This window comes from Mus pahari, chromosome 13 (genome assembly GCF_900095145.1).
Source record: "Mus pahari chromosome 13, PAHARI_EIJ_v1.1, whole genome shotgun sequence".
Classification (NCBI taxonomy): Eukaryota; Metazoa; Chordata; class Mammalia; order Rodentia; family Muridae; genus Mus; species Mus pahari.
In genome coordinates, this window is record NC_034602.1 from 22,817,724 (window position 1) to 22,827,202 (window position 9,479).

Below are 9,479 nucleotides of genomic sequence, written 5' to 3' on the forward strand. Positions count from 1 at the left end.
CTCTCTCTCTCTCTCTCTCTCTCTCTCTCTCTCTCTCTCTCTCTCTCTCTTTTGAGTCAGGGCTGATCTCAAACCTGATACATAGTCACCCTTTCAATTCTTCAACTCTACCTCCTGGATTTAGTGGCCTGCCTGAGTCTCAGACCACCGCCAATCCACCCAGGACTGTAGAGTGATAACTTGTCTCAAAGTAACCAAGGCGAATACAGAAACAAAGGAATACAACATTCCCCTCACCCACATCGGATCAATCCAGGGACAGCCTCTGCTCTGTACACACAGAGTCAATCATAGTAAAGCCACTTCGAGATGGTTTCTTTTGCCAGTTCATGATTTCTATCTCAAGTAGAGCCGGTTTCTCTTGTTACCATTAAAGAGTTGATAACATCCAGAACTATTAGCCCTGAGTAGCCTGCCAGCCGGTCTCCAGTAACTACAGCAGAAGCTCCCAGAAGGGCCAGTTGGAAAACTGCAGGAAGAGCTCCTGGCTCTGGCTGTCTGGAGTACTGATGAGTAAGATTCAGGCTCTGGATGCTGGGAGAGCCACTGAGAGCTGGGTCAGCTGGCAGTCAGAGCCCAGAGCGGCTAACACTAGGGAAGCTGTCCTTTGCCTATGTTTGACTTCAATCTACACTGAGCAAAAGAGGCCAGGCATGACAGCACACTCACATAATCTACTTTGGATCAGAGGCAGGAGGATCAGTATTTCAAGGTCAGAGCAAGATCAAGGCTAGCTCAGGTATATGAGAACTTGTGTCAAAAAAAAACAACTGATACTACCTACCTGCCTGTTATTTCTACCAATGAATGTTAGTTCTTTCTCTGTTACTGTACTAAGACATCATGAGTGAAACAACTTATAAAACAAAGAGTTTATTTGGGCATATGTTTCCAGGGTCTACCACAATAAAAGTGAAAGACACAGTAGCAAACATAGAGGCTGGAACAGGAAGCACACATCACTTTGTTTTGTTTTTAAAGATTTATTTATTTCATACGTGCCAGAAAGGGGCATCAGTCCTCACTACAGATGGTTGTGAGCCACCATGCGGTTGTTCGGAATTGAACTTAGGGCTTTGGGAACAGCATCCAGTGCCCATAACCACTGAGCCATCTCTCCAGCCCAGAGAGTTCACATCTTGAATTGTAAGCACAAAGCAGAGAGGATAAACCAGAAATGGCAGGGATTTCTAAACTCTCATCTACAGAGTAGTTATAAGGCCATCCTGAGACACATGAGATCTTTTCTCAAAAAAAAAAATAGCTATATGAATTCATCTCTTTTTTTTAAAGATTTATTTTATGCATATGAGTACAAAGTCTCTGTCTTCAGATGCACCAGAAGAGGGCGTCAGCTCTCATTACAGATGGTTGTGAGCCGCAATGTGGTTGCTGGGAATTTGAACTCAGGACCTCTGAAAGAGCAGTCGGTGCTCTTAACCCCTAAGCCATCTCTCCAGCCCGAATCCATCTTTGAGATGTACCTCTACACACTTTTACTCCACATTTACTTAATGAGGGCCTTTGTTCCTTCAGAGTCAATAAGTAAAGTCTCAATGAGTTTGTATTGTCTACTCTCTAGGGCTAAAAAATAATGGAAGCCCAAACAATCTCTACATCATAATGCCCTCTGAGAGCTCAGACATCCCACATAGCTCCCAGATAAAGCAACTGAGAACTGAAGAAGCCTGATGCTACATTCTTTTTTTTTTTTTTTTTAGATTTATTTATTTATTATATGTAAGTACACTGTAGCTGTAGCTGTCTTCAGACACTCCAGAAGAGGGCGTCAGATCTTGTTACAGGTGGTTATGAGCCACCATGTGGTTGCTGGGATTTGAACTCCGGACCTTTGGAAGAGCAGTCGGGTGCTCTTACCCACTGAGCCATCTCACCAGCCCCTAATGCTACATTCTTAATGAATATCAAACACACAGTTTTGGCTGACTAGGGCACCATGACTGTGGAGAGATGGAACGTTCAAATGAAATGGAAAATTGTCTGGGTATATCTTTAGTCTCTTTTACTTTTTTATTTATGTGTGTGTGGGTGGGTTGGGGGGTCTGTGCATATGTGCAGTGTCCTCAGAGGCCTGAAGTGGGAGTTACATGTGGTGGTGAGCCCACCCACAAAATATGAGCGCTGAACACCAAACTCCTTCTGGCCCTCTGGGAAAGCATCAAGCACCCTGAACCACTGAGCCATCTCGCCTCAATTTCTCTTCAGAAAAGGTAACCAGTGCTCTTAACCACTGAGTCATCACTCAGGCCCCTGAAAGTCACTTTTTGTCGGGAAGGGATATAGCTCAGTCGGTAGAATAATTACCTTGCATGCTCAAATCTGCATACTCAGTCCCCCGAACCACATAAACCATTGAAAGAAATGGAGGACTGGATGAGGGTGGGGAAGGGAGGTGGGGGGAGAGACTGGGAGGAGAGGAGGGAGGAGAAACGTTGGTTGGGATGGAAAAAAGATTTAAAAAGAGGAGGAGGAAGAGGAGGAGGAGGAAGCAGCAGCAGCAGCATTGGTTCTTCTTCCAGAAGACCAGACTTTGATTCTCAGCTGTAACTCCAATTCTAGGGAATCTGATGTCCTCTTTTGAATTTGGCGCGTGTGCACGCCCACACGCGCGAGCACACACACACACACACACACACACACACACACACACACACACACAGAGTACACACACAAACATGCAGGCAAAACACCCATACTGTGATTTATGTCAGACACTTGACACAAGCCAGAGTTATTTGAAAGGAGGGAATCTTAATTGAGAAAATAAGATCTGGCTGTAGGGCATTTTCTTAATGATTGATGGGGCAGTGGGGGGGGGGGGAGAAGAGTCCAGCCCACTGTGGGTGGGGCCATCCCTAGGCTGGTGATCCTATAAACCTGCTTTTCGTCAGAAAGCAGGCTGAGCAAGGCAGTCAGCAGTTCCCTTCCATAGCCTTTGCGTCAGCTCTGCCCAGCATGTCCCAGCCCTGCTTGAGTAGTTTCTGTCCATTATCTTTTGATAATGAACTGTTAATATGAAACTGTAAGTGAAATAAACCCGTTCCTCCCCAAGTTGCTTTTGGTCATGGTGTTTTATGACAGGAATAGAAACCCTAAGACATATACACATAAAATATTTTTTAAAAAATTTAATAACTAACACAAGTAGGGATTAGTTTTTTAAATCATAGTTATTTAATGTGTGTGCACATGCATGGAGTTCAAAGAACAACTTGTGGGACTTGCTCCTCTCCTTCTACCATGAGTGTGCCAGGGAATCAAACTCAGGTCATCAGGCTCGGTGTCAAGTTTGTCAAGTGCCTTTACCCAGTGAGCCATCGTGTTGGCCCCAAACAGGCAGGTTTTGCAATTTTATTTTTTTATCTTTTGAGACGGGGTTTCTCTATATAGCCCTGGCTGTCCTGGAACTCACTTGTAAACCAGGCTGGCCTCGAACTCATATATCTGCCTGCCTCTGCCTCCCGAGTGCTGGGATTAAAGGCGTGCGCCACCACGTCCGGCAGATTTTGCAATTTGGAGTCAAGGAACAAGCTCTTGTCATTAAAGCATTGAAAGATGGAGCCTCCAGTCCCTTGACCGCTACATTTAGAAAAGATGACTCCCAGCTGGGCCTGGTGAGCCAGGATTGTAATCCAGCGACTTGAATGTGTAGACCCCTGGAACTGAAGTTAAAGACAGCTGTCAGTCACCATGTGGATGCTGGGGATTCAGTCTGGGTTCTGTGTAAGAGTGGCAAGTGCTGCCAGCCATCTCCACAGCACCAATTATAAACTCTTTGTGATTTTTATTGTTACATTTGTGTGTGTTTGTGTGTAACACGTAAGCATGCACATCCCACAGCCTACAAGTGGAGTGGGCAAACAATTTAATGAAGTCCATTTTCCTTCCACCTTATAGTTTCTGAGGTTCAAATTTAGGCTTAGTGGCAAAAGCCTTTAGTTGCAAATCTACCTTCCTGGGCCAAAAATAAAGTCTTAGTTCCTTTTCAGGTGTGAGCCTGTTTCGTGTCACTAGAAGCTTAATGGGAACTAAGCCACCCACCTCCAAAAAGAGGGAAAAAAAAAAAGGAAAAAGAAAAAGGGGGGGGGGAGAAAAAGAAAAATTCAAGAAAGGGCTGAGGGTGTAACCATAGAGCATTTGCAAGTTAAAGGTCCTGTGTTTGGGAGGGGGTTCTCAGGTGACTTCTGATCTGAGTGTGGCCATAAGCTTTGGTCAGTAACTATTACAGATTCTTGGTTTTTGTGGTGCTTGTTTCTGCAGCAAATTCGTGAAGAAGTCCATGTTGGAAGGGGAAAAAAAGGCAGACATATAAAATAAATGTCTAAAGAGAGGAATATATGTTTTAAAAAAATATATGTTTAAAGAAAGGAAAAGAAGGACAGTGGTGGATCTCAACAATGGGTAGGCAGAAGCAGGAGGATTTTTGAGTTCGAGGCCAGCCTGGTCTACAGAGTGAGTTCCAGGACAGCCAGGGCTTCACAGAGAAACCCTGTCTCGAAAAAACAAAAACAAACAAAAAAAAAAAAAAAAAGAAAAGAAAGATGCTGGAAGATAGGGCTGACCGAGGTTTTCTTTCCTGCCCCCTCTCACTTGCTGGTCCATGCACATCACTTTGTTGTTGGTTGTTGTTGTGTTGGTCCATCCCAGGGCCCCGCGTCCACGTGTTTCCCAGCCGGGGCTCCCACCCGGATGGGACAGCCTGAGCTGCCCTGGCTACGTCCGGTTCCAGGTCCTAGCGGTGGCACCCGGATTACTAAGAGGATGTGATGCAGAAGGCGGCTGCTGAGGCTGAGATCCGCATTCGGTCAACTGCCACCACCAGGGCGGGCCCAGCGGGTGCTGCGGGCTCAGCCCGCTCCCGAGGCCACGCCCCATGGGCGCTGACATCACCGTCCTGGAGCCCGCTCACGCGGCTTCGGGCGGGGCTGCGTGGTGACGTTACGCGTGCGCGGCTCGCTGCTGGGGCCGTAACTTTAAGCACACGTGTGCGTCCTCCGCTGGCAACCATGGCAGGCGGGTCCTTCTTCGCATGTGCTGCGGCCCGCACCTTTTTTGCATCTTCCGTCATCAGGGCACAGGCGCCTTGCAGGGCTATTCCGAGTCCAGGTAGGGATGGCTGAGCTCGATGGCAGGAGGTCAGCCTGCGGTGGAGCAGGGACGTTTGCCCTGGGGAGACACGTGCCATCGGGTGACTTAGGCCGGTTTCTGGGGGATTCCTTTCCAACCCCAGCGAGTTCTGCCCAAGCAAGCTGAGTCTTCCCTCAAGAGATTTTTTTTTCCTTTTACGAGAGAACGTTCGGAGGGGCTAGAACTGGGTGATACGCACAGGCTGCGCTGAATCTGTCTTGTCTCCCCGCCTAGGTGGACATCGAGGCCAGGTGGGTGGCCCCACAGCGTGGAAGGGATGACCGAGCTCTGGAAGATGTCCTGGTAAGTCAGTTGTGGAAACTCGGTGGCCAGTGAAGCCAAACCCCGTATCTTGAATTCATTTTCAGGACTAATTATCGCCCCTAGACTTCTAGGGACTGGGAGACTGCAGTGTGGGTCGTGCAGGATTGCAGTGATGTACTTAGTTAGCAAGCCTCCAGCGTGCTTGGGTCTGCAGTGACCCTGTGCATTCCTACAGTGCTTGCCAGAACAATTTTGAAGTGGTTTGAGGCCTTGCCCTGCTCACTCCAGAGCAAGGTTATAGAAATTTCAGACAATATGGCAGACACCTGCCACGAGGATAAATTACAAGCCGGTAAGATTTGCAATGCCGCCCTTCCCTGGGTTTTGGTTTTGTTTAACTAACTGTGGTGGGATAGTTCTGCACATGGTGCAGAGGCAAATAAGACATTTCTTTTTGGTTTTGCTTTGAGGCAAGGGTTCTCTGTAGTTCTTGCTGTCCTGGAACTCAAGAGAGGCTCACCTGCCTCCTGAGTCCTGGTATTAAAGGTGTGTACAGACATACCCAGCTGGATATTTTTCTGTGCTCCGGAGTTAGTACGAAGTGTTAAATCCTTAAAACAGTTACAAGATACAGCACGAGTACCAGAGTTTGGTCCCCAATGGTCAAGCAAAACCCCAGGTGTGGTGGTACATGGTTTTGGCTCCGTTTGGGCCCTAGGCCTGGTCCTTAAAAAGCAAAATCAGGGGCCAGTAGCCTGCAGATGGTAGAAACCTGGCTGCGGTGCCAGTACCTAAGGAAAGCCTCCCGCAAAGGAAGGAGTTGGTATTGGCAGGTCAGTTTTGTTTTTTTGTTTTATTTTTGAGCAGGTTAGGTGAGGGTGACCTTGAACTCCCAATCCTCAGGCATGCTTGGCCTGGGGTGTGTTTCATGCCAGGGGTCTCTGTGGCCCTTTGAACTCAGATCTGCCTGACACTTCAAAGTACTGGGATTAAGGGTGTGTGCCACCACACCAGGCCCTCGTTACAAATCTTTATGTCACATATGTAAGTACACTGTTGCTGAATTCAGATACACCAGAAGAGGGCATCAGATCCCATTACACATGGTTGTGAGCCACCACATGGTTGCTGAGAATTGGGTTCAGGACTTATAGAAGAGCAGTCAATGCTCTAACTGCTGAGCTATCTATCTCTCCAGCCCCTTAACTCAAACCTTTAATTGTATTCTTTTGTGTGCATGTCCATGGGTGTGGGCCAATGGATGGCATCGAGGTCAGAGAACAACTTGCAGGAATTGGTTTTTCCTCTGATAGCAGGCATCTCTAGACAGCCTGTGTTCTTTTCTGGAGTGCCAGTCATGACAGTGAGTTGTGTTGAAGGGAGATGTCCTGTTCTTGGTATGGAAGCTGTGGGGTAAGTGGTGTATGGACAGTTGCCAGCTTAGTCTTATGCACTGGGCTCACTAACTCTTTCTTCTGTCTAGAAAACCTAAGGTGCTGAAGCTAGAAGAGAATTGACTTCAGAGACCATCAGGCTGTTTCGTGGAACTTCCACCGAACAGGTAAGGGTGCAAGAAGACACTCAGGTCACATCTGGTGTTAGGCTGGCCTCAAAGTTGCTATGTAGCCAGTGGTGGTGGCTTTGAACTCCTGATCTCATGCTTCCACCTCCCTTGAATTACCAGCCTGTGCCAGAAAGCTCGGGGTCCACTTCTGTCTGACTTAGTAGTTGTCCCTGACTCAGGCATCTAGTTAAAAGTGTATTGAAAGACAACGAGAAGCCTGTGACCTTTTCCGTGTCATAAGTCGTGTGATTAAATCTCAGAAAGGTTAGCTGTGGTGAGGCTTTGGAAACTTTCAAAATAGACTTCCTGGGTGCGGGTTCTGGTCAATGGCATTTGCCTCTGATTTGATTTCAGCATAGCATGAGGAGGGCGTGAGTCTAGATGGAATGGTAGTGGTCTGCTGCAGAAGGAGCCACAGGCCTATTGGCTCACTGGGGGTGCAGTCGGGGCTCAGAAACAACTAGTGGGGCTGTGTTGCTGCCCCTCATGGCAGTGGCTGTGTACAGCAGCAGCCCTTAGTCCCAAGATAGTGCCTCCTCTCCACAACATAACTTGGTGTTTCTAATCTTTGCAGATGCAGAAATGGAGACTAAGAAATGAGACTCCGGGGCTGGAGAAATGGCTCAGCCATTAAGAGCACTGACTGCCCTTCCGAAGGTCCTGAGTTCAAATCCTAGCAACCACATGGTGGCTCACAATTATCTATGATGGGGATCTGATGCCCTCTTTTGATGTGTCTGAAGACAGCGATAGTGTACTGATATACATGAAATAAATAAATAGAAATGAGACTCCAGCTGTTTGAAGTCCGCTCGTTGGATTCTAGAAGAGTCCCAAGTTTCTGGTTCTTGGCCTGAGCTTGATTCTGTGTTTGTCCTCCTCCCAGATTCCTTCAGCTCTTGAATAAGGAGCCCAGCTGGCCTATTGTCTGACATCTGAATAGAATAAACCATGGGTGTTGTAGCCAGCTAGAGGAAAGCACACCTGCTGATCAGAACACATCAGAGGCAAGATCAGGCTGGCCTGGGTTACAAAGGACCCTGTTTCAGAAAGTAAATGCGGTTTTATCTATGATTTGTCTTAGCCTGTGTGTTAAAACACTGGTGGCAGCCCAGGTGAAACAAGGTGCCTTCCCATTCTCAATCAAGTGCTTGCAGGTGAGTGCATGTGCCACCTACCTGGTGCCTGTGTATATTTAATGACCATTTGGAACTTGCACTTGGAGCCAGGTGTGGTGGCTCATGCCTTTAATCCCAGCACTTGGGAGGCAGAGGCAGGCGGATTTCTGAGTTCAAGGCCAGCCTGGTCTATAAAGTGAGTTCCAGGACAACCAAGGCTACACAGAAAAACCCTGTCTTGAAAAACAAAACAAAAAAGGAACTTGCACTTGGTTGAATGGATGAGGGGTGCTGGAGTTGTCCCACCAAGGCGTAGTTGGGGGTGAGGTACAGGAGGACTGTACCATGAGATCCTGAGGATCTGCTCTTGGCTAATAGTGCCTAGCAGTCAAGGGTATGTGCTTCCAGTACCTGTATCAGACAGTTGTAACTGCAGTTCTAGAAGATAGCCTGGCATCCATCCCTGTCTCTTCCCATCTCAGGGTACGTAATTTAGCCTGGTTGGGCACTCCTTTCTCAGCACTGGAGAAGCAGGCAGATCTCCCATGAATTTGAGACTAGTCTGGTTTGCAAAGTGAGTCCCAGGACAGGCAAGGCTGCTGCTTGGGTTCAATTCCTAGCACCCATACGATGGTTTGGCCATTTGAAACTTACTCCTGGGCACTTGACACCCTCTTCCAGCCTCCTTGGGCACCAGTGCATAAGACAAATGGAGGCAAGGTAATAAATGTGAATGTTTTTTTGAAACCCTTATCTTATTCTTCATATACCAATAATTGTCTTGATCAAGAATAGGAAGTCAAGCCGGGCGTGGTGGCACACGCCTTTAGTCCCAGCACTTGGGAGGCAGAGGCAGGCGATTTCTGAGTTCAAGGCCAGCCTGGTCTACAGAGTTGAGTTCCAGGACAGCCAAGGATACGCAGAGAAACCTTGTCTCGAAAAAAAAAAAGAAGATAGCACTCAAAACACACACACACACCACTGTGGTTCAATTTTATGGGGAAAAGGATTATGGCAAGACTGCTGTAAAGACCAGACCAGTGGGTGCCAACAAAAGATGCTTCCTGCTGAGACACAAACACCCATAGATGGTCAGCTTCCTGCTGAGACAAACACCCATAGATGGTCAATTTGCCACTAACCTAGACAGTAAAATTTCCAGGGTTTCCTCAGTCCCTAGCAGACTGGAGTGGGTGGTGGCTCCACCCTATTGCCCTATCTGCAACTTTGCTGTGCCCTGCAAGTTTGATATAAGGACCATACCATGAGGGAGCTTCAAGTGGGTACCACCTGACCAACCCTTCTCTCTCTCTCTCTCTCTCTCTCTCTTTCTCTCTCTCTTTCTCTCTCTCTTTCTCTTTTTTTTTTTTTTTTTTTTTTTTTTT

At 47.4% G+C, this 9,479-nt stretch overlaps 1 long non-coding RNA gene and 1 other non-coding gene across 3 annotated transcripts; both read left to right on the top strand.

Annotated features, from left to right (window-relative positions):
* Positions 1-4,990: 4,990 nt before the first annotated feature.
* LOC110331010 lies at positions 4,991-7,772 on the top strand. 2 transcript variants are annotated; one of them, XR_002380981.1, is made up of 4 exons: positions 4,991-5,209; positions 5,383-5,451; positions 6,896-6,973; positions 7,551-7,772. It is a non-coding gene; the product is annotated as an uncharacterized LOC110331010 (long non-coding RNA). The 2 variants fall into 2 exon arrangements; XR_003845030.1 differs by having other exon boundaries at positions 5,020-5,127; positions 7,551-7,755.
* Positions 5,596-5,728, top strand: LOC115065248. Its single transcript, XR_003845043.1, has one exon. It is a non-coding gene; the product is annotated as a small nucleolar RNA SNORA9 (small nucleolar RNA).
* Positions 7,773-9,479: the final 1,707 nt, after the last annotated feature.